Source organism: Hypanus sabinus, chromosome 3 (genome assembly GCF_030144855.1).
Source record: "Hypanus sabinus isolate sHypSab1 chromosome 3, sHypSab1.hap1, whole genome shotgun sequence".
Taxonomy (NCBI): Eukaryota; Metazoa; Chordata; class Chondrichthyes; order Myliobatiformes; family Dasyatidae; genus Hypanus; species Hypanus sabinus.
The window spans coordinates 62,330,200-62,350,437 of NC_082708.1; positions in this window are offsets into that span (position 1 = coordinate 62,330,200).

Sequence of the window (20,238 nt, forward strand, 5' to 3'; positions counted from 1 at the left end):
GTGCTTGGACTCAAGGTGCTGAAGCAGTTTTGAGGGCTTCATTGCCTCATTAGACAGCTTCCGGGTCCAAACTGAAGCCTCCTGTCTCCCCGCCACCAGACGCCTTGGCCAGGTGTGGCTGGTTGTGAGTGGGGTGAGAGGACAAGGTCAGGGCCGGAGGTCCGCGTGCCAGGGCCGCGGCGTTCGCAGTCTGGAGAGAGCGACCAAGTGCACAAGGAGTGTGACAGGGAGCATCCCCACCCCCCTTGTAGGATCTATCGGCCGACAAAAGTTTGTTTCAGTAGATCGCAGCGAGGTAGCTGCTCTGATACTTACAAAACCCTGAGCCCGAATTAGGATGTCTGCGAATATTTTAGCACTGGGTTCCCCACGAACGTTCGGTGTGGTAAGCAGGTTCAGACACGGTGCCCATCTGACTGCGCTCCAGGCCGGTACCAACGGCACTTCCCGCTGGCCAATTACCCGAGGCCAACCAGTGATCCCTGGCACGATGGTATCACTGCGTGTAGGCAACTGATGACCTCGCGTGGGTTCAACTTCAACAGTGGGCATGACAGGAAATGAGGAAAGGTGCAGCTGACTCGTATCATTTCCTTGTGGACCAGTAGTTGGAGACCACTGAAGTACACTGTGTCGTGTAGGGGGAGCTACACACATGCGCACTGGGCAGAAAGAACAGAACTAATACCCCGCAACCCGGAAACAATCTCTCAACAGTATTTGTGTATTTATTTTTCTTTTTTTTTCAGGATCCACTGGGAAAGTCTCAAAGCTCGACCAGTTGATCATGATCGACTAGTTGGCGACCACTACCTTACATAATACCTAATAAAAAAAGTAAAATACTGATACAGAGTACTGTAACATTTAATCAAAAACATGGCATCATAGTTGGGGACTGAAAGCCTGCTGTTGTTTATTGTTGTTCAAAACCTGATTCAGGTCTTCTGCCAATGCTGCTGTGCTGCTTTGGTTACACTGCACACATTATCTTTTCAATATTTTAATAGCATGTAATAACTTTTACTGTTAAGTACATATGTGTGACAAGTGTAAGACACAGGGTGTTTATCATTAGCACTTAAATTCAGAGTTGGAAATGATGGTGATCCCAAGCTACCTCATTATATATTCCAAAATCCAAAATCCCAAGCAATTCTGGACTCAAGATTTTGGATAAGGTGTATGCAATCTGTACTACCTTGATGCACTGTTGAAATAAAATAATATGTATCAACATTATGCAAAAAAGAAAAAAGGTTTGCACTGGAGCTCAGTACATGCAATAATAATAAACTAATTTACCAACTTATTTTGGAGTTATGGAATTATATACCTTTATATGCTTCTGCATTTTATTCCATCACTTCTTGATTTCCTATCTTGAATTCTAGGAAATGATACAGATCTCTGGATATTTGTCAATCTAGTGTCAATGTTGAACCAACATTGTGTTCCAAGTGTTATAATTTTATTTCTTCCCCTCCATCCAGGTCATGTTCAAGTTCAAACTGATTGTCCTTACAATCATATACATGTAATACGGCCAATGAAACAATGGTCGTCCAGACCAAGGTGCACAATATATCTCACACACAACTTTTAAAGTAATATTACCACAAATAAATTAAGAAATAATAAGGTGCATTCATATCATATATTAAAAAGTAAGTAGTATAAAGCCATGGGCACTTCATATGTGGTAGCAGGGAATTCAGTAGTCTCACAGCCTGGGGGAAGAAGCTGCATCCCATCCTAATACTATTGTAACCTGAGGGCTTCTCAGAATTTTGAGGCATGGACTTTTTCACCCTCTTAGTTTATACTTGACTTTCCAGTTATATTCTTTCCAAATTTGCTAGTTTGCACTATCCAACTACTCACTGGGTAAGATGGGTAGAGATTAACTCAAGGGGGCAGGACAAAGGTGGTGTCAGTTCATCTGAGCTTTATCGAAGAAAAACGACCATGCTAATTGAATACATTGGCACAACTATTAAGTTCAATCATTTGATAGTTAGTCTCAAAACAGCAAATGTTGGTATGATTTGCATATGTGAAGAAGGATCTAAGCATGCTGTTTGACCAGTAGAAGGCATAGGACGAATGGATTAAAATTAGTCCTACTTTTAAGTTGGTTTATCTCATTCTCTATCCTTTCCCTATTCTCAACAATACTTCTAACCTTCAGGAATTTCTCTAATTTCCTCTTCAAAATAATGTTTGAATTTACTTCCACTGAAGCTTCACACAATAGTCTCTAGATCAAAATACCTGACTATGCATAAATAAGTTGCAACATTCCACCTCTTCATCTTCTACCAAAGACCTTAATTAGGATACCAAAATCAAACTGAAGAATGGAATTTCAGTCTGAAAAATAAATTGGTATTGACAAAATGGATTCAGCTATTCAGTCAAATCATTAAAGAAGTGCAGGCAGAACAAAAAGGCTGAATTATTAAGAAGCTCAGGGACTTCGTACCAGAAGAATGCAGAGCTTCCACTAAATCAACATCTCACAGAAATCCCATGTAGCCCAGGTTTCCAGGTAAAAAGAAAAAGACTGCAAACATGGAAATTATTAATTCTAATAGCTAGTGTAAAGAGAAGAAGTGTTTGGAAAAGAGAAATAGATGAACATTCCTGATGAGCCCTTTATTAAAATGATAAGACACCTAAGGTTGTGTTCTTTACCTCAAAATGAGCTGGAATTCAGGCATCAAACAAAGCATGAAATATATGTGGCAAAAGGATTTGCAGGACCAGAACCTCTTTTGCCTTACAATGTTTACAATCGGATCAAATTATCATTTGCTCTGCAGGAATTCTGATTTGGGATATTTTAGTAAAAATACCAAAAATATTAGATTCCTGGGGTGAAATAATTTTATTCTTGGTTGAGACATTACAGTGATCTTAATATAACAACTTTTTCTCTCTGCTTCTCTATACTCCAGGCTGTCCAGAGGTTCTGACCAAAGTACTCATTTTGGGTTGGAATATATTTTTGCTGGCTTCTGTTATTTGCATGATTTGTGCTGCACCCCCACCCCCTTCTCTGAGCATCGGGTGTTGCTTTTTATTGTATTTTTTAAATTCGGATCTTTCGGATTTCTTGTTTAATGGGTGCCAGTAAGCAAACAAATCTCAAGGTGTATAATTTATACATTCTTTGATGATAAATGTACAAATGTACTTTGAAATCTATACTTCAACGTATTCTAGGGATCTACCTACTGATAATCCAACAAGGCATGACACAATGGAAAGACCCCTTCCCTAATCCATGGCTTTCTGACTAAGAGTCTTTACTTTTAATGTAAAACAGCTGACATTGTGGCTTTTCCCTCGATCTAAAACTAAGTTTTGCAGTGTTCTTTCCTTAGTTATAAACAGTGTTTTTTCCTCTTTTTCCCTCTTCTCCCTGTATGTCTACTATTTAATACAGCTTGTAATGTTATATCTTAGTTCTAAATTATATCTTAATTGTGAGCTCACAGTACCAACATAGCTTTAGACTCCAGTTTTGATTATTTCAATCCTCTTTCATAACCACATTGAGAATATTATAACTTAATGAAGTCAAATGCCACCAAGGTATTCATATGTATGGATGTAAAGTTATGGTTAATATTTATGGTTGCTACATCAGAACTGTGAGTGTTTATAGAAGTGAAGGGGATCATGAGACAATAGCTGGAAGGTGATGGGTGGAGCCAGAAAACTGGGATGGGGGTGCCAATCAACAGAGGCAGCCAGATGGGGGAGGGGTGTGTTGAGACTGTGGCTGGTAGGTGATAGGTGGAAACATAAGAAAAAGAAAATATTAAGCTGATGGAGTCTAACTAGTGAGGAGAAAGCCTGGGAAAGAGTATAGATACAGTCTGGTAGGTGACAGGTGCAACTAGATAAGGGAGAATAATGGGTAAATGGAAACAAATGTGGGAGGGGACAGACAAGGCAAACCAAGGGAGATCAGTATGTGGGTATGGGGTAGATGGATACAGGAAAAGGACAGAGCACAACAGCCATCTTGAGCTTCTAGTTGCATGTTGTTTTAACTCCTTTTCCCATCCCCATACTGACCTATCCATCCCCACTATTAAGATAAGGCCAAGTACAAACTAGGATATTCTATATGGGTATCCAACAGCCCAATGCAATGCACTTTGAATTTTACAGTTTCAGGTACTAAACATTCCCCATTGTTCCTTTCCAGTTTCTTCACACCAGTTCATCCAGGTTTTCTCTCCATTTTTTCACCTTTTCCAACCTCCCCCCGGTTAACTGGATTCATCACTTTTCACCGCCTGGTTCCATTTGACCATTCCCCACAGACCTGTGTACTTGGGTTTCTTCTCCCTTAACTCAAGTTCCCTATCCCCTGCCCCACATGGCTCCATCTACCTATCATTCTTCCCTTATCAGATCCTACCCATCACCTCACCCGTCTCTCTCACTTCTGTATACTGCCGATCTTCCATCTTCTCTCTACGCACTCAAACCTAGAGCAGGTGAGTTGACCCCGAACATTGATGATCCCATTGTCTTCACTGAAGCTGCTTGACCCATTGAATCCTTCCATCAGTTCCAGCATCTGCAGTCTCTTGTGTCTTCACTGTGTTTGTGTTGTCTGATCTCCTTCGTTCTCGCAGCTGCATGGCATGTACATTTTACACACCTTGGTTCCCACAGAGAATACTGAGAACCAATGGATTCTAATACTGAGAACACATTTGTGTCTTACTATGTCACTGCAGATAACACTGCCTAGCCATGTAAGTATTCTTTGCCATTCCTCCTGCAGGTTTGCTACAGATTACTGTACATTTTGGATGCTGTTGATTCAATTTAGTTGTCTTAACAATGAAAAGCATGAATAGTACTGACTGTTCCTAATTTATACTATTGAGGCTGGACCAAGTATTTTGAACTGATTTATCCAAGCTTCTATATGCATCAATTATACTAGTATCTCTATGGTGGGTAAACTAGGAGTTCAACACTTGTACTTAACAGTGTATTGAAATGATCTGAAGCACAGTTTACATATGATTTTATTTCAGAATCAGGATTATTCTCATTTACATATGTTGTGAAATATGTTGTTTTGTGGCTGAAGTGTGATAGTATTGGGTTTGTTGACTGCAAATTTCTAAACTGCTCTCTAAATGATAATATTTCTTTTCAACTTGGGTGATTTCACACACATGATTATTTTTCAGATACCCTTTTAACACAAGAACACAAGTGGTCCAGGAATGCGTGGTGACAGAGTTTCCAGGTACCCACAATTAATGCTGTGAAGCAGACTGAGTACATCAAACTTACAATTTAATAGATCAGATATTGATGTTATAAATTATAATATGCATTTGGTTTGCAAGTTTCCTTGAACTAAATCATTTAGCCAGTGTTGTCTGTTTTGAAACAAACAAAGCTAATTGACTCTTTGTCTTATACTGCAACATTCCAGTAGTAAGCGCAGGTGCTGTAAAGCTACGTCCTGCATTCTATAGGCAGAGCTTGTTTGCACAGCTGTGTTTCCAACTTCAAACTGATTACTGCTTTCCATTTACAGTTCAAGAACTGAAGACTGGCTCCCATTTATGTCCAAAAGCTAAACAAAGAATATTAGTTGAATGTTTAACTCATTCAAAAACAAGTGTTTGACTGTAGAAGTGTCACCTGCCTTTTATAGAGGCCGATCTTGGGAAAATAAAGAGGCTCCCTAACCTCAGAAGCTGATATTTATCACAGCAGTACAGTGCAAGACTAAAATTACTATAAGTCACAGTAAAACAATAAATAAATTGAACAAAAGAGGAATACTGAGAAATAGTGTTCATGGATTCATTGACCATTTAGAAATATGATGGTGGAAGCTGTTCCTGAAATGTTGAGTGTGGATCTTCAGATTTATGTACCTTGCCCAGATGGTAGATGGCAGTGAGAAGAGGGTATATCTTTGGCAGTGAGGGTCAAAACTTGTCTTGGTAGAAATCCATTGGCCAAAACAATGAAAAAGTAGAGCAGCATCTCAAGAGAAATCCAACAAACTTGCAAAATTTGAGTTTCACTTTAAAACTTACTGTGCTATTCATTCTGGAAAATCAGATTACATCAACATGGATATAATAGAATTGGATTAATAGAATTTCTCTTTCTAATAATTCATGAGAAACTTTACCTTAAAAAGATGTTAATTTGATAAACATAGATGCAGTGACAATCAGTTTATTATTGCTCAAACACAATATATATGCTTTGTAGTAGTGAATCTCATTCAAAAACACTAAGAAATACAAATTTGCATTTGATAATTAATGTGTATATTCTTTCCATTCTGGCAGAATATCCCACTGTTCCTTATTTGCTGATCATTATTAAATGCAAATTTGTTTACTTATTGCTTCACTGCTCCAGAAGATAGCTATTCTTTTTGAATGTCTGTTGGTAATTATCAAGTATGCAAAGTTTGTTTCAAGTTTGAGAACTTTTGGTAAGAGAATCTGTTTCCTAACACATTAATGTCTGTCTCCAGTTATTTTAATTCCAGTGAGGTTGCCTCTCTGGAGACCATTAAGGTGTTAAGTGCAAAGATCTCATCCGATTGAATCAGGCTCCAGACAGTCTGAGATAAAATACAATCATATACTGTGACTGATACACAAGTCTAGCGCTGTTTGATTACTTCCAGTGTAGCTTACCACACATTTTAAAAGGGCACACAAACAATGTGCGATTCCTAAGACTAAATATATATTCCCATTCCTTGAAGAAAGTGTCCTTGTAAATTGAAAGCTATAAAGCAGATAACTCTTTCATAAGGTCAAATATAATGAGTCCCTTTGCTACTCTGAAATGCTCATACATGCATGATCCTGGAGTCTTATGTTCTACGAATCAAATCTAACAGTGTTTTGTGGATTTTCCATAAATAAGCCTGTTTCTCAAAGGTCAAATACATGAATATTAAAGGATATTCAATATGGGCATTATCTTTAATGTTTCTTATAATGGAATTAATCAATTTGTATCCATTCATCTATCATGCTTCCCTTGAGCTTACAGAAGCTTTTAGTGGACAAAGCGTCACACTTTATCACAATGAACAGGATGGAATATACCGTATATTGATACATTACATTACCTTGTATTTCTATCAACGTATTTTTCACTTAATACTTTTCTTTTAAATTGTAAAATGAGCTTCAATAAACTGTTGCTCTGTTGTTAACAGGGAAAAATACAGAAACTATTACTGATTGTTAATTGATAGCAAACATTTGCAAAACGTCAGTAGGCAAATTCGCTTCTGGTCTGAACATTCATTACTTCATTGAATGTTTAAGAAAAGATTTGGACAGGCACCTGGCGAAGAAAGATTTTGAGGATTATGGACAAAAAGACCTCTCAAAATCCAACCCTATGTCCCATGCTGACAAGGTGGAAATGCGTAAGGCTGGCCAACAGGACTCTGGTGAATTGTGCAGGCAATCCCCTGTGCAGTGGACAGAGTGGACTACAGAAACATTGATGAACTTTCATCATAGTATCAACTTTGTGAGAAGAGGATCATCATCGAGTGAGCATATGACACCATGCAGGGAAAATCATCAGGATCCTGCACAAATCAAAATATATTGTCACCAAAATCCATGTCTACCCTTGGTATCTGGAATGTTAGAAATATGTACCAGGTAGGAAAGTTCGCCATCATAACAAATGAGATGAAAAGGTACAAACTGTCAATTCCTGGACTGAGTAAGACAAGATGGACATCATCTGGAGAGACTTGACTGACAGACAGGATAAGCACCATCTTCTCAGGCCATCAGAGCAATGATGCACCACATACAGAGGGTGTGGAGGCCTTTATGATCCCTCCAGCAGCACATAGATCCCTGATTAAGTGGGAAGCCATCAGTTCCAGAATTATCACTGTCAGCTTGAGTTATCTCATGTTACTAACCAACAAATGAAGCTAATGAAGAAGACAAAGTTGAGTTTTACAATGCACTCAGTGAGTCACCAGCAGAGGAAAGGAAAAAGACTTGCACATTATCGTGGGAGATTTTATTGCCAAAATAAGAAATGTTGAAGATCACTCCATGATGCAAGAGTGAAATGTGGTGCAGATGCAGGATCACACCACTATCTTTTGATCGCCAAAGTACAGAAGAATCTAAGAAGAAGCTATCAGTGACTAAAGTACAATGTGCGCTGCCTGAAAGTTAAAGGAACAACTTAGATATTTGTTCTCACTTTCCAACAGGTTCCAGGCACTTAAGGAACTGGATATCAAAAAGTGCTGTCAAAAAGACAATAAATGAAACTTGTGAGGAGGAGCTGGGAAAAAAAAAGGATATTTGAACGTAAGGAGTGGATTATACCAGGAACAATGGAAACAATCAACAAGCCAGGAACACTAAAAGAAAAATTCAATAGAAGCAAAGCTATGAAAGAGGAAGTGGAAGCACAAGAGGAATATGACAGGGTGCACAAGGAAGTAAGGAGAATAAGGACAAGAGAGACTACATCTAGCCCTTGTGTCCCAAGCAGAATTCTCAGCACATGGAAATATGAAAGAGCTATATGATACTACCTCAAAACTAGCTGGCAAAATCAACCAGGTCAACAGCCAAATGAAGAATAAAGATGGAAGTGTCCTAACTGAAGAAGACAAACTGCTCCATCATTGGGCACAGTATTTCAATGAACTTCTGAACAGACCACGTCCTCCAGCATCTCCTTTAATTCCAGAAGCATCATCAGACTTGGATATCAACTGTGCCAAGCCATCAAAGAAGGAAATCAAGCAAGCAATCAAGAGACTTAAAGTCAGGAAAAGCTGCTGACTCAGACAGCATACCACCAGAGGTATTGAAGGAGACCTTACACTTGCAGCAGATATCCTTTACACTTTGTTTTGCAACATCTGGGACAAAGAAGAGATACTACAAGAGTGGAAGGAAAGTCACATGATCAAGCTTCTAAAGAAAGGTGATCTACAAGACTATAAAAACTGAAGAGGTATATCCTTAATGTTGGAAAGGCACAACAAGCTGTTGACACATTAAGGGACCAGCAAGCAGACTTCAGGAAAGATTATTCCTACACAGGCCAGAGCACTACCTTAAGAATAAATGAACTGTCAATGGATTGGAATACTTCTCCCTATGTCAACTTCATCAACTATGAGAAAGCCTTCGAAAGCATAGACAAGAATAGACAAGAACACCCTAAGGAAACTTATGATACATTTGGAATACCACAGAAATTGATCAGTACCAGGAATCCTACAACAACATGTCATGCAAGGTCATACATATGAGAATGGTAGCGCTCTGGTCTGTGTCAGAAAGCTTTAATGCCAACACTGGGGTGAAGTCGAGGATGTTTGCTGGCTCCTTTCTTGTTCCTGTTGATAATATACCTGATTACAAAACAGGCAACAAGTGAAAAATGAAATGGAAACCAGTGGACTATGTCGCAGCAACTTGATGACCTATAGTCTGCAGATGACGTTATCCTACTGGCTAGCTCTAACCAACAGATGCAAGAGAAATTGACAGTCTAACATGTTAACTTCACTATGCTGGGTATAAGATCAAATATATATAAAACAAAAATGAAGAAAATAAACTGCATCAGCAATAGACCTATAGTGATGAGAGATACAACCCTGGAAGAAGTGACTTCTTTTGTCTATCATAGAAGCATTGTGAGTATATATGGTGGAATGAATGAGGATGTCAAAGCCAGGGTTAACAAGGCCAGAGTAGTTTCAAACATCTTGAAGGAAGTGTGGACATACGCTGTCATATCAAGAAAAAAACAAAATCAGAATCTTCAACTCAAATGCTAAAACAGTACTCCTATATAGCTCTGAAAGCTGGAGAACAAAGAAGACACTACAAAACTGTAGGTTTTCATCAAACAGTACCTGAGAAGGATCTTAAACATCAGCTGGGCTGACAAAGTAAACAACAAAATGCTGTGGCAAAACAACAACCAGAAATCCATACAGGTACAAATACATGAACAGAAATGGAGAAATGGATTGGATACTTTGAGGAAGCCAACTAACAACATCACCAATCAGGCATTAAATCGAATCCCCAAGGAAAGAGGAAAAGGGGCCATCCAATGGACACATGGAGCAGAGACATCAAAGTTGAAATTAGATGCTGGGGACACTCCTGGTTCATCCTTAAGAAACTGGCACAGTACAGAGGATGATGGAGACTGGACGCCATCACTTAGAGCTAAAGGCGCAGGACAAGACATGGACCAAAAGCCATCTCAGATAGGCAACTTGATTGGCATGAATACTCAGGACAAAAGGGCCTGTTTCTGTTCCAATATCTCTATAATTTTAACTTTAGACTTATTTTATCCGGAAAAATTAGGTGTGACCAGTCACTTTATTGATGCCTATTGATTTATATTCATCTGTAGGGAAACGCCTCAGCCTTCTATGCTCAAGTCTCACTCCCAATAATATCCTGCTAGCCATTATCCCAGAAGTCATATCGGAAGGAAGCTACACCACTCAAACACAACACATCATTTTACTGTTTGTCATAGGCGAAGGAAACTGTTCCCAGATGCTCCTTTAATGAACCTTTAAGTAAATATTGATAATAAAACCAAGGAGGGGGATATGAAACATGATGACTGAAATGAGGAAATGTGTTTGCTCAGTGGTTCCTTAACTTCTAACTAAATCAGGAGCGAGATAGGTCAACAGGTCAAGGATGTAATAAAAACAACATTCTGCACAATATCAGCAAAACCAAGGAACTGGTTTTGTACTTCCAGAACGGGAACTCAGAGAAACATGCACCAGTCTTTGTTGCAAGGACAAGGCTGAGGATGAACCTAAGTTCAGGGAACAAGCATGGGGACAGAGTCAGGAGGTGTTCTTGACATAGTGAACATGGAATCAGTATCCAGGAGCAATGCTAGACTTAGAACTAGCAGTCCAATGAACTATGAAACGTGGTTACTTACACCAGTGTCAACCAACAAACTGGCAGCCCCTTGTTGTGATCATAGGGTTTTTATACTGCATTTGCTGATGGAAAGCAGGTGTGTGTAGTTAGTGGAACCTAGGAATGATTGGAAACTAAACGAGCCCAATTCCTGAGGGAAGTAGCCAGGTGGGGGATTGCTCAAAGGGACCATGACAGTCTTATTGAATGGTCTATGGTGAACAGAGTGAACAGTTTCTTGTTCTGAGTCTATGCTGAGCAAAACACAGTGATGCAACCTTAGAGATGGAACACAAGCCTTTGTATTGTGTTAGAAGTTCAAGAAGACTTGTCACCAAAGACTCTGAAAAGCTTCTACAGATGTACTGTGAAAAGCACTCTGACTGGTTGTTCCTGGATTGGTATGGAGATACCAATGCACATATCCACCAGAGACACAACTCTCATCACATTGAGGACATCTGCAAGGACATCGCTCAGGAAGATGGCATAATCAGCAGGTATTCCCAGCATCTGGGCCACACTAACTTCTCACTGATCAGGAACCTGAAGACTCACATCTAAAGTCAACAATAACTTCTTCTCTGCTGCCATCAAAATTTTAGACCATAGGACCATAAGGCCATAAGAAATTGGAGCAGAATTAGGCCATACGGCACATTGAACCTTCTCTGCCATTTCATCATGGCTGATCCATTTCCCTCTCTTTCTCCTGCTTTCACCCATAACCTTTTGTGTCCTGACTTATCAAGAATCTATCAAACTCTAATTTAAATACCTGGCCTCCACAGCCTCCTGCGGCAACAAATTCCACAGATTCATCACCTTACGGATAAAGAAATTTCTCCTTATCTCCATTCAAAATAGACATCCCTCTATTATGTGCCTACTGGTCATAGACTCCCTCACTATAGGAAACATCTTCTGCAACATCCACTCTATTGAGGCCTATCAACATTCAACAGGTTTCTATGAGATTCCACCCCCTCACCTCATTCTTCTATATTCCAGCAAGAACAGGTCCAGAGCCATCTCATATGACAAGCCTTTCAATCTCAGAATCATTTTCATAAACCTCCTTTGAAGTCTCTCCAATAAACATGCATCCTTTCTTAGATGAGTGGCCCAAAACAGCTCACAGTACTCCAAGTGAGGCCTCACCAATGCCTTCTAATGCCTCACCATTTAATCCTTGTTTTCAGATTCTAGTCCTCTCAAAATGAATGCAAATATTGCATTTGCCTAGCTCACTGCCATCTCAACCTGCAGATTAACCTTTAGGGAATCCTGCACAAGAACTTTCTAGTCTCTTTACATCTCAGATTTTTGAGGTTTCTCCCCTTTTAGAAATTAGTCTATGCTTTTATTTCTTCTTCCAAAGTGAATGACCATACACTTCTTGACACTGTATTCCATCTGGTATTTCTTTGCCCATTCACCTACTCTTTGTAAATCCTTCTGCAGCCCCCCTCTTCCTCAACAATACCTACCCCTGCACCTATCTTTGTATCATCTGCAACTTGGCCATAGAGCCATTAATTCTGTCATTTAAATCATTAACATACAATGTAAAAAGAAGTGGTCCCAATACCAATCTCAGTGTAACATGACTAGTCATCGGCAGCCAATCAGAAAGGCTCCCTTTATTCCTCTCATTGCCTCCTGCCAACCAACCAACCAACCAACCAACACTTGATCCAAATCAGTATCTTTCCTGTAATATCATGGGCACTTATCTTGTTAAGCAGCCTCATGTGTGGCAATTTGCCAAAGGTTTTTTGAAAATACAAGAACACAACATCCACCAAGACTACTTTGTCTATTCTGCTTGTTATTTCCTTAAAGAACTGCAAAAGGTTAGTCAGGCAAGATGAACCCATAAGGAAACCATGCTGACTTTGGCCTATTATATCATGCTCTTTCATGTACCCTGAAATCTCATTCTTAATAATGATCACCAACACCTGAAGTCAGGCTAACTAGCCCACAACTTTCTTTCTTTGACCTCCATATAGAGTGGAATGACATTTGCAATTTTCCAGTCCTCCACAACCATGCCAGAATCTAGTGATTCTTGAAAGATCATTACTAATGCTCCACGATTTCCTCAGCTACCTCTTTCAAAATTCTAGGTGTAATTCATCTGGTCCAGATAACCTATCTACATTCAGAGCTTTCAGCTGCTGAAGCACCGTCTCCCTAGGAATAACAAGTACACTCACTTTTCCCCTTGACACCCAAACATCCAGCACACTGCTAGTGTCTCCCACAGTGAAGACTGATGCAAAATACTTATTCAGTTCATCTGCTATTTCCTTCTCCCCCATAACTGTCTCTCCAGTAGACCGATATCTATTCTTATCTCTATATTACTCTTTATATATCTGAAAAAACTTCTGGTATCCTCCTTTGATATTATTGGCTACATTAATATCATATTTAATTTTTTCACTTCTTATGGTTTTTTAGTTCCCTTCTGTTAGTTTTTAAAAGCTTCCCAATTCTCTAATTTCTCCACCAATTTTTGCTCTATTACATGTCCTCTCTTTTGCTTTTATGTCGGCTTTGAGTTCCCTTTTCTGCCATGGTTGTATCATCCTCTCCTTAGAATACTTCTACTTTGGGATGTATCTACCATGTGCCTTCTGAATTTCTCCCAGAAACTGTATCTGTTGTTGCTTTGCTATCATCCCTGCTAGAGTCCCCTTCCGATCAACTTTGGCCAGCTCCTTTCTCGTGCCTCCATAACTCCTTTACTCTACTATAATACCGATACACCTGACTTCAGCATCTCCCTCTCAAATTGAAGGGTGTATTATATATATTATGATCACTGCCTCCTGAGGATTCCTTACATTTACCTTAAGTTCACTAATCAAATCTAATTAATTACACAACACCCAATCCAGAATAGCTGAACCCCTAGTGGGCTCAACCACAAGCTGCTCTAAAAAGCCAATTCATAGGCATTCTACAAATCATCTCTCGGGGTCCAAAATCAGCACCAATCTGATTTTTCCAATCCACCTGCATATTGAAATACCCCACGACTTTTGTAACTTTGCCCCTTTGAGATCCATTTTCTATCTCCCTTGATAGACTTGGATGTCCCAGGAGCAGGAATGGCTGCTGAGTGTGCCAGGCTTTAGACTTTTCAAAACAAGCAAAGAGGGAGGCAAAAGATGTGGAAGTCATGGTCTTCTGAGTCAGTGTGGATGGAAGTCAGAAACAGGAAAAGGGTGTCTTTTATAGACCCCCAATAGTAACAGGGATATGGAGAAGCAGATAGAGAGGCAGATTCTGGAACGGTGCAATAATAATAGAGTTGTTGAGATGGGAGATGTTAACTTTCCTAATATTGACTGGGATCTCCTTAGAGCAAGGGATTTATATGGGCTGGAGTTTGTTTGGTGTATTCAGGAAGGTTTCCTGACACAATATGTAGATAAACCAACTAGAGGAGAGGCTGTACTTGATCTGGTATTGGGAAATGAACCTGGTCAGGTGTCAGATCTTTCAGTGGGAGAGCAGTTTGGAGGTTGTGATAACAATTCTCTCTCTTTTACCATAGTGCTGGCGAGGGATAGGAGCAGACAATTTGGGAAAACATTTAATTGGGCTAAGGAGAAATAAGATACTATTAGGCAGGAACTTGTGAGCATAAACTGGGAGTAGATGATCTCAGGGAAATGAACAGCAGAAATGTGGAAAATGTTCAGGGAACATTTGCATGGAGTTCTGCATAGGTATGTTTCAGTGAGGCAGGGAAAGGATGACAGGGTTAAAGAACCATGGTGTACAAAGGATATAAAAAACCTAGTTAAGAGAAGTAAAGCTTATGGAAGGTTCAAGAAACTAGGTACTGTTAGAGCTCTAGAAAATTAAAAGGTTGTTAGGAAGGAGCTTAAGAATAGAATTAGGAGAGCCAGAAGGGGCCATGAGAAAGCCTTGGTGAGCAGGATTAAGGAAAAACCCAAGGCATTCTACAAGTATGTGAAGAACAAGAAGATAAGAGGTGAGAGAATAGGATGAATCACATGCAATGGTGTAAATGTGTGCATATAGTTGGATGAATACTTTGCTTCAGTATTCACCAGGGAAAAAGACCATGACAATTGTGGGGATGACTTACAGCAAACTGAAACACTTGAGCATCTAGACATTAAGAATGAGGATGTGCTGGAGATTTGAAAAGCATGTTAAGTTAGATAAGTCACTGGGACCAGATGAGATATACACCAAGCTATGGTGAGAAGTGAGAGACGAGATTGCTGAGCCTCTTGCAATGATCTCTCCATCTTCAATAAGGATGGAAGAAGTACCAGAGGATTGGAGGGTTGCAAATGTTGTTCCCTGGTTCAAGAAAGGGATAAGAGATAATTCAGGAAATTATAGAGCAGTGAGTCTGACTTCAATAGTGAGCAAGTTGTTGGAGAAGATCCTGAGAGGCAGGATTTATGACCATTTGGAGAGACATAATCTCATAAGGGATAGTCAAGCATGGCTTTCTCAAGAGCAGCTCGTGCCTTACAAGCCTGATTGGATTCTTTGAGGAAGTAACAAAACACATTGATGAAGGTACAACTGTGGATGTAGTGTATGTATATGTATTTCAATAAAGCATTTGATAAGGTTCCCCATACAAGGCTCCTTCAGAAAGTAAATAGGCATGGGATCCAAGGAAACCTTGCTTTGTGGATTGAGAATTGGCTTGCCCACAGAAGGCAAAGGGTGGTTGTAGATGGTCAGTATTCTGCATGGAGGTCAGTGACCAGTGGTGTTCCACAGAGATCTGTTCTTGGACCCCTCCTCTTTCTGATTTTTATAAATGACCTGGATGAAGATATAGAAGGTTAGTAAGTTTCTGATGACACAAAGGTTGGGGAGTTATGAATAGTCTGGTCACCTCACTGCAGGAAGGATGTGGTTACCATAGAGTGAGCGCAGAGATTTACTAGGATGTTGTCTATATTGGAGAGCATGCCTTATGAGAGTAGGTTGAGTGAACTCAGCTTTTTCTCCATGGAGCTACAGAGGATGAGAGGTGACCTGATAGAGGTATATAAAATGAGGAAAAACATTGATCATGTGGATAGTCAGAGGCTTTTTCACAGGGCTAAAATGGCTAACATGAGAGGGCACAGTTTTAAGATGCTTGGAAGTAGGTACAGAGGAGATGTCAGGGGTAAGTTTTTTTTTACTCAGAGAGTGGTGAGTGCATGGAGTGGGCTGCCAGTGATAGTAGTGGAGGCAGATACAATAGGGTCTTTTAATAGACTCCTGGAAAGGTACACGGAGCTTAGAAAAATAAAGGGTAATGTGTAACCCCAGGTAATTTCTCAGGTAAAGACATGCTTAACACAGCTTTGTGGGCCAAAATGGCTGTATTGTGCTGAAGGTTTTCTATGTTTCTATAACTCCTGTCAGGATCTTTCTTAAAACCCTGCAGGTAACTCTACTCACAATGATTCTACAATTTCCAATCCTACAAGGGATGATTGATAAGTTTGTGGCTTTGGGTAGAAAGAGTCAATTTTAGAAAACTTAGCACATTTATTTTTCAACATTGTCCCCTCCTATATTTACACACTTAGTCCAGCAGTCGTGGAGCATACAAATCTTGGATCTCCAGGAAGTGTCCACAGCAGGAGTGATTGATAAGTTCATGGCCTAAGGTAGAAGGAGATGAGTTATTAACTTCAAACTTTCTGCATGATCACTCAAAGAGTTGACCTGCACGTGCATGTAACAAGAGCTGTATAACTCATCTCTTTCTACCTTAGGCCACAAAATTATCAATTACCCCCCCGTGGACATTTTCTGGAGGTCCAAGATCCATATGCTCCACGACCACTGTACTAAGCGTGTAAATGTAGGAGGGGCTATGTTGAAAAATAAATGTGCTAGGTTTTCTAAAATGGACTCCTTCTACCTTAGGCCACGAACTTTTCAATCACCCCCTGTATGTCATCTCTTTCTAAGGATTTGATTTCATTTATCACCAACAGAGCCACGCTACCCTCTCTGTTTACCCTGCTGTCCTTTTTATACAATGTGTATCCTTGGATGTTAAGCACCCAACTATAATCTTCTTTCAGCCACAATTCAGCAATACGCGCAAAATCCTACAAGCAAATCTCTAACTGCACTACAAAATCATCTACCTTATTTTTCATACTGCATCCATTCAAATATAACACCTTTAGTCCAATAGTCAATAAATTTTTCAATTATGTCCCCCCTTACACTGCAACTTATCCCACTCACTGGAATTTTGCCCTATTATCTGCCTGTTCCTCCTGTCATTCTCACTACATCTGCCTCTGCTTGTATACCAACTGCTCGATCATCAGCCCTATCAATCATTTTCCTATCTCCCTTCCAAATTTGATGGCCCCCGACAATTCTAGCAAACCTGCCTGCAAGGATATTGGTCTCCCTCAGGTTCAGGTGTAACACGGACCTTTTGTACAACTCATATCTTTCCCAGAAGATAACTCAATGATCCAGAAACCTCAAACACTGCACCCTGCACCAGCTGAACCTCCACACGTTCATCTGCCAAATCATTCTATTCTTACCCTCAGCGGTGCATGGCATGGTCAACTATGCAGGGGTTGTTACCATGGAGATTCTGCTTTTAAGCTTTCTGTCTTACTACCAAAGTTCGCTCTTTAAGACCATTTTCCTACCTACGTTATTAGTTCCAATATGTACCAAGGCTTCTGGCTACTCACACTCCTCCTTCAGAATGCTTGAACTGGATCCAAAACTTCCTTGACCCTAGAACCTGGAGCCAACATACCTTCCAGGTGTCTCTGTCATGTCCACAAAATCTCGTGTCTACTCCTCTAACTATGAATGCCCTATGTCTACTACGCTCCTCTTCTCACCTGACATCCTTACCAGAAGATCACAGTTTGTGCAGATCAGAAATAGCATCTCCCCGTCTCTGATAATCAACACTGGCGCACCTCAGGGATGTGTGCTTAGCCCACTGCTCTACTCTCTCTACACCCATGACAGTGTGGGTAGGCACAGCTCAAACTTGCTGATGACACAACTATCATTAGCAGAAGTTCACATGGTGACCAGAGATCATACAGGAGCATGATAGATTGGTTGGTTGAGCGGTGTCGCAACAAATAACCTTGCTCTCAACATCAGTAAGACCAAAGAATTGTGAACTTCAGAATGGTAGGACAAGGGAACACACACCAGTCCTCATAGAGGGATCAGAAGTAGAAGGAGTGATCATTTTCAAGTTCCTGGGTGTCCATGTCTCTGAGGATCTATCCTCAGCTCAACATATCAATGCAGTTACATAGAAGGCATGACAGCGACTATATTTTGACAGATGTACCATAGAGAGTATTCGAACTAGCTGCATCACCATCTGGTATGGGTGGGGAGTGACACTGCACAGGATAGAAATAAGCTGCAGAAAGCTGTGCCAAAGTCCGGGATGTTTCTGACCATATCCATGACATCCTGAAGTGGGAAGTTGAACAGGCAGAGGTCTGGTGCGTATTGGTACCAATGGCATAAGTGGGAAAAGGAAGGAGGTCCTGAAAACAGACTACAGGGAGTCAGGAAGGAAATTGAGAAGCAGGACCTCAAAGGTGGTAATCTTGTGATTGCTGTCTGTGCCATCCAACAGTGAGTATAGGAATAGAAACAAAGAAACATCGAAAATAGGTGCAGGAGTAGGCCATTCGGCCCCTCGAGCCTGCACCACCATTCAGTATGATCATAGGTTGATCATACAACTTGGAACCCTGTACTTGCCTTCTCTCCATAACCCCCTGATTCCTTTAGCCATAAGGGCCATATCTAACTCTTAAATATAGCCAATGAACTGGCCTCAACTGTTTCCTGTGGCAGAGAGTTCCACAGAATGAGGTGGTGGATAAATGTGTGGCTGAGGGATTGGAGCAGGAGGCAGGGATTCAGATTTCTGGATTATTGGGACCTCTTTTTGGGCAGGTGTCACCTTTACAAAAAGGACGGGTTGCACTTGAATCCGAGGGGGACCAATATCCTGACAGGGAGGTTTGCTAAGGCTATTGGGGAGAGTTTAAACTAGAATTTCTGGTGTTGGGAACCAAACTGAAGAGATAGAGGAAGGGGTAGTGGGTTCACAATAGAGTAAGTTTGTAGACAGTGCGAGAGGGAAAATAGGCAGGTGATAGAGAAGGGATGCGCTGAGACCAATGGTTTGAGATGTGTCTATTTTAATGCAAGGAGTATCATGAGCAAAGTGGATGAGCTTAGTGTGTGGATCAATACTTGGAGCTGTGATGTTGTGGCCGTTACAGATGGCTCAGGAGTAGGGATGGTTACTTCAAGTGCCAGGCATTAGGTGCTTCAGAAGGACAGGGAGGGAGGAAAAAGTGGTGGAGGCATGGCACTGCTGATCTGAGATGGTATCTCTGTGTGCGGAAGTTAGGAACAGGAAGTGGTCACTAACTCTACTGGGTACTTTTTATAGACACCCAATAGTAACAGAGACATTGATGAGAGGATAAGGAGACAGATTCTGGAAAGGTGAAATAATGACAGGGTTGTTGTGGTAGGAGATTTTAATTTCCCAAATATTGATTGATATCTCCCAAGAGCAAGGGGTTTAGATGGGGTGGAGTTTGTTAGGTCTGTTCAGGAGGGTTTCCTGACACAATATGTAGATAAGCCTACAAGAGGAGAGGCTGTACTTGATCTGGTATTGGGAAATGAACCTGGTCAGGTGTCAGATCTCCCAGTGGGAGAGCATTTTGGAGAGGGATAGGAACAGACAAGTTAGGAAAGCTTTTAATTGGAGTAAGGGGAAATATGAAGCTATCAGGCGGGAATTTGGAAGCATAAATTGGGAACAGATATTCTCTTGGAAATGTACGGCAGAAATGTGGCAAATGTTGAGGGGATATTTGCATGGTGTTCTGCATAGGTATGTTCCAATGAGATAGGGAAAGGATCATAGGGTACAGGAACTGTGGTGTACAAAAACTGTTGAAAATTTAGTCAAGAAAAGAAAAGCTTATGAAAGGTTCGAAAAACTAGTTAAAGATGAAGATTTAGAAGATTATAAGGCTAGCAGGAAGGAGATTAAGAAGGAAATTAGGAGAGCCAGAGGGGCCATGAGAAGGCCTTGGTGAGCAGGATTAAGGAAAACCCCAAAGCATTCTTCAAGTATGTGAAGAGCAAGAGGATAAGACATGAGTGAATAGGACCAATCAAA